The following is a 5,966-nucleotide window of genomic DNA, read 5'->3' as shown; positions in this document are numbered from 1 at the left end:
TATATACCCAGTAATGGGATGGCTGGGTCAAATGGTATTTCTAGTTCGAGATCCCTGAGGAATTGCCACACTGACTTCCACAATGGTTGAACTAGTTTACAGTCCCACCAACAGTGTAAAAGTGTTCCTATTTCTCCACATCCTCTCTAGCACCTGTTGTTTCCTGATTTTTTAATGATGGCCATTCTAACTGGTGTGAGATGGTATCTCACTGTGGTTTTGATTTGCATTTCTCTGATGGCCAGTGATGATGAGCATTTTTTCATGTGTTTTTTGGCTGCGTAAATGTCTTCTTTTGAGAAGTGTCTGTTCATGTCCTTTGCCCACTTTTTGATGGGGTTGTTTGTTTTTTTCTTGTAAATTTGTGTGAGTTCATTTTAGATTCTGGATATTAGCCCTTTGTTAGATGAGTGGGTTGTGAAAATTTTCTCCCGTTCTGTAGGTTGCCTGTTCACTCTGATGGTAGTTTCTTTTGCTGTGCAGAAGCTCTTTAGTTTAATTAGATCCCATTTGTCAATTTTGGCTTTTGTTGCCATTGCTTTTGGTGTTTTAGACATGAAGTCCTTGCCCACGCCTATGTCCTGAATGGTATTGCCTAGGTTTTCTTGTAGGATTTTAATGGTTTTAGGTCTAACATTTAAGTCTTTAATCCATCTTGAATTAATTTTTGTATAAGGTATAAGGAAGGGATCCAGTTTCAGCTTTCTACATATGGCTAGCCAGTTTTCCCAGCACCATTTATTAAATAGGGAATCCTTTCCCCATTTCTTGTTTTTGTCAGGTTTGTGAAAGATCAGATAGTTGTAGATATGTGGCATCATTTCTGAGGGCTCTGTTCTGTTCCATTGATCTATGTCTCTGTTGTGGTATCAGTACCATGCTGTTTTGGTTACTGTAGCCTTGTAGTATAGTTTGAAGTCAGGTAGCGTGATGCCTCCAGCTTTGTTCTTTTGGCTTAGAATTGACTTGGCGATGCAGGCTCTTTTTTGGTTCCATATGAACTTTAAAGTAGTTTTTTTCCAATTCTGTGAAGAAAGTCATTGGTAGCTTGATGGGGATGGCATTGAATCTATAAATTACCTTGGGCAGTATGGCCATTTTCATGATATTGGTTCTTCCAACCCATGAGCATGGAATGTTCTTACATTTGTTTGTATCCTCTTATTTCATTGAGCAGTGGTTTGTAGTTCTCCTTGAAGAGGTCCTTCACATCCCTTGTAAGTTGGATTCCTAGGTATTTTATTCTCTTTGAAGCAATTGTGAATGGGAGTTCACTCATGATTTGGCTCTCTGTTTGTCTGTGATTGGTGTACAAGAATCTATTGCCTGCTTTAACTCATTATATTCAAAACTAAATTCATCATCTTTCTCTCCTTAAACCAGTTCTCACCCTGACTTTGCCATTTTTCCTTATAAATACCATCATCATTTATACCTTCAATGGGGAACTTTTTAGTTCTGGGATACGTGTGCAGAACATGCAGGTTTGTTACATAGGTATACATGTGCCGTGGTGGTTTGCTGCACATATCAACCCGTCGTCTAAGTTTTAAGCCCTGCATGCATTAGGTGGAACTCTTCTGATTCCTCATCTCCATTTCAGTTTACTGACAGTTCTACAAAGCCTTACATCTGTTCTTTGTTTTCCTTTCTATTCCTGCTACTACTACCTATTCAAATCTTTGCTAAACTTCCTCTTGAAATGGCTTATTAGTTAAATTCCCCACCTCCCATTTCTCTCTTCTGGAAAAATCCAGGTTAGTTATCCTAATATAGAACTGTGGCCCTGTCACCTTCTTTGCCTTGATCTGCGTTGGCTCTGATTTGTCAATAAAATTAAGTATAAGTTAGCCTCCCATTTAATGCTCTTCATCACCTGAGGCCTCTTCACTGCTTCGTCATTCCTTTCTGCACTGTATCCAAATAGTGTCCTGTGCATAACCTGGGCTTTCCTCCAAGTACTGTGTTTGTTACTACATGTGATATGCTTAGAGCAGTGCCTACAATGTGGGAAGTGTTCATTTGTGTCTGTCAATGTTATTTTTATTAGCACTTTTAAAATGGTGTGTAAAATTTATTGGCACTTTTAAATTTGGCACTTTTAAATTTGTGATACCTCTTTTAGACTCCTCTGGCATCTGTTCTTCAGGGTGCCCTTCTGGGGACTACATGATTCTGATAGAGCTGCCAATTGCATTTCTTACTTCTCAGTCTATAGGCTTAGACCTGACCAATCCGAGTCCTCCAGCATTGGACAAGTGAGCCAATCATCGTCCCAGTTGCCATTCTTAAAGTCCCTAAGGCGCTTGTGGTTTCTAAAATTCCCTTCATTCATTTCAGTATCCTTCTAGAAGTCTACTTTTTTATGCCTAATCTAGTTTAATCGAATTCAGTTTGTTACTGAAAAAGTACTGATTAAAATCCGTATGTTCTCATTGAATACTGACAGTAAACTAGAGATCAAAAAAGGCTCAAAGAGGTTAATTAACTTGAGCAAGACCAGATCAAGGTTTTAAACCCAGGGCTTCTGACTCCACGTCTGTCAGAGGACCCCAAAGATGCTACCTTATTTCCAGAAAATGTGTAAGTAGTGTTTCGCCTATCCCCACTCTGCCCTTCTGAGTTCCTCTGAGCCATAATAGTTTTTCAGGTTTAAAAAAAGAGATACTTATTAATGTCTTTCATCAGAGCTATTTTTTACTCCTTAGATTTGAAGCTACTTAAGAGCACAGTTACCATTTTTTACATCATTTGTTGTTTGCAGAACCACCTTATATAAATGAATTTAGGTGATACTGTAATCATTATTACAGATGGTAGCATCATCATTGCTTAGTGTGTTATGTTGGAAGTAGAAAGTGATGGTGAAAATCCTAGGCTCTGGCACCCCGTCTGGCTTCAAATCCTGGCTCAATTTCTTATTAACTGGGAAAATCTGGGCAAATAATTTAGTTTCGCTCTGCCTCCATTTATATCATCTGAAAAAAATAAGGATTAAATAATCCATTAATTTTAATGGTTGTTGTCAGCATTAAATAAGTTCACAGTACATCTTAAGTACCTAGAAGAGAGTGTGGAATGTATAAGCTGTCAATAAAACTTGCTGTTATTTGATTATAAATAATAGTTTTAAGGTGCCTTTAAAATCATAATCAGTGCTTAACCAATGGTTGTTGATATGAGCTTTGAATGAAATGCCTCAAAAACAAAACTCATAATTCATTTTCATGATGAAAACTAAATGTCTCACATATTGATACTGGAAAATGAGAAAATGCAATCTCTAATCAGCTTGAGGACACTTCTGTCATTTTAATGTAACCAATAATATGACAGAGTTGATATTTTAATGTTAGGTTGGAAATTTTTCTTTTTTTTCTTTTTTTTTTTTGAGACGGAGTCTCGCTCTTTCGCCAGGCTGGAGTGCAGTCGTGTAATCTCCACTCTCTGCAACCTCCAACTCCGTGGTTCAAGCAATTCTCCTGCCTCAGCCTCCTGAGTAGCTGGGATTACAGGCATGCGCCACTACGCCCAGCTAATTTTTGTATTTTTAGTAAAGACGGGGTTTCACCATGTTGGCCAGGATGATCTCGATCTCCTGACCTTGTGATCCGCCTGCCTCGGCCTCCCAAAGTGCTGGGATTACAGACGTGAGCCACTACGCCCAGCCAGTTTTCTTTTTTAGTTCTTTTCAAAACCCTTTCTTAACAGTTGAAATGCATTTATATAAAGAAGTTTACGTTTCACAATCCCACTGGCCTGTTTCCCAGGCATTTTTTTTTTAACCAATAACTGTTTGCTTTGGTGTCTGTTGTGATTTCTCTTATTTAGTTGGATTTTGTAGTTACTTTAAAAGTTATGAAATTTCACATTTCATCAAGTCCAGAGGACAGAGACACCCAAATATGCACAAACAGGAATCAGCTGCAATCGTCCAAGCCAGAGCTGATTAGGCCTCAACTGGAATAGTCCCACCATGTAATAAATCTTCCTGAGTACTGTGTGTAAGGTCAAATATTTCCAGCTTCTTTGATTTTACTGCCCATCTTCCTAGGTCTCCATCCATAAAGTGGATGGAAACACTGTCATTGAAGGAGCTAGTTCTTCAAATTCAATTTTTTTTTTTTTTTTTTTTTTTTTTTTTTGAGACAGTTTCGTTCTTGTTTCCCAGGCTGGAGTGCAATGGTGCGATCTCAGCTCACCGCAACCTCCGCCTCCCGGGTTCAAGCAATTCTCCTGCCTCAGGCTCCCGAGTAACTGGGATTACAGGCATGCGACACCACACCCAACTAATTTTGTATTTTTAGTAGAGGTGGCGTTTCTCCATGTTGGGCTGGCCTCGAACTCCTGACCTCAGGTAATCTGCCCGCCTCGGCCGCCCAAAGTGCTGGGATTACAGGTGTGAGCCACTGCACCTGGCCAAAATATTTTTAATTGATTAAAAATGAGATAATTTGAGGAAACATGCATAGAATACTAGGCAGAAACTATTTTAGCAGATAAGAGTGCCACTTTTAGTAAAGGAAGGTGTCACCTAGAAGAAAGTACAGGTGCTCCTTGACTTACCGTGGGTTAAGTCCTGAAAAACCCACTGTAAGTTGATAATGCCTTACTGTGAAAATGCATTTAATACACCTAACCTACCAAATGTAGCTTAGCCTAGCCTACCTTAAAGGTGCTCAGAACACTTAGATTAGCATACAGTTGGACAAAATAGCATAAAGCCTATTTTACAATAAAGGATGTCTCGTGTAATTTTCTTGGATACTGTACTGAAGGTGAAAAACAGATTGATTGCATGGGTACTTAAAGTATGGTTTCTAACTGAATGCATACCAGTTTCGCACCAAAGTAAAGTTGAAAAATTGCTAAGTTGGACCATCATACGTTGGGGACCACCTGTACATAGAGTAGGACTCTTGAGAACCTAAGGACCACAGAAATTCCTTTTCCAACTGCAGTGTCTATGGAGGGATTCTTATAATTAATTTTATTCCTGTGCAAACACTATCTGTGTATTCTCTATTTTACCAGGATTTTTTGTTTTTGCTAAATTAGACATACAATTTTGCAGTTATTTTTTACTAAATTGACAAATGTTTGTACAATTTCAGTGTAAAGCTAGTCTTCAAAATAAACCACTGTGAAGATTGGATATTACCTTGGATTTTCTGTTATGCACTCTTGAATTTTAATTATGTTCTGTGGAAACTTCACAGAGTTTTAGCTTTGATCCTTCACTTTTGAAAATCAAGAGTGAAGTAAGTCAAAGCTACTTCTAAACAGCTCTATCTTTAATTTCTATTAAATAGTACTGAGGTATCAATTTTGTAGCTTGTGGAATGTGGACTATCCCAGCAGCAAATTCATTAATATGATTTGTATGTATAGGACTTACTTTGCAGCATTCCATTTTAGTATAACATGTTTTCCTGTTTACAAATAAGTAATTGCCTTTCCATTTTAAGTGACCAATTGTCCTAGCAATCTACTTCACAAGGCAATTTACCTGTAATAAATATAACTTTTTTGCAGACTTGAGCATACATTTAAACCATTTACACCATTCTCGAATTTCTTAACATAGTAAGTTACAAATTTTAACTATGAATCTTTTTCTTCAAAAGGAATCTTGTCTAAATCTAATAAAGCATTTTTTTGGCTGAAGCTGCAATGGAAAGCTTCAGTATGAAGCTGGCATAAGGAAAGCCAGTAAAAAGTGCCCTTTCTTCTGAGAGCCCCACCTCTGATCCTCCCACACTTAAGGCTTCTAGATGCAGATTTATACAATAGTGCTAAATCAAGACCTTGAAAAATGTACTCATGTAGTAAGATTTACTCAAAACCACGAACTCCTCCATTATTTAAAATATGTTAGAGCTACATAAATATATAGAGAAAATGCATACATAATTTATTGAGTGCCTACTGTGTGCTAGGTACTTTTCTGGGTACTTTACTAATGC

This window comes from Hylobates moloch, unplaced genomic scaffold (assembly GCF_009828535.3).
Source record: "Hylobates moloch isolate HMO894 unplaced genomic scaffold, HMol_V3 SCAFFOLD_1, whole genome shotgun sequence".
Taxonomy (NCBI): Eukaryota; Metazoa; Chordata; class Mammalia; order Primates; family Hylobatidae; genus Hylobates; species Hylobates moloch.
This window is presented reverse-complemented; position numbering follows the sequence as displayed.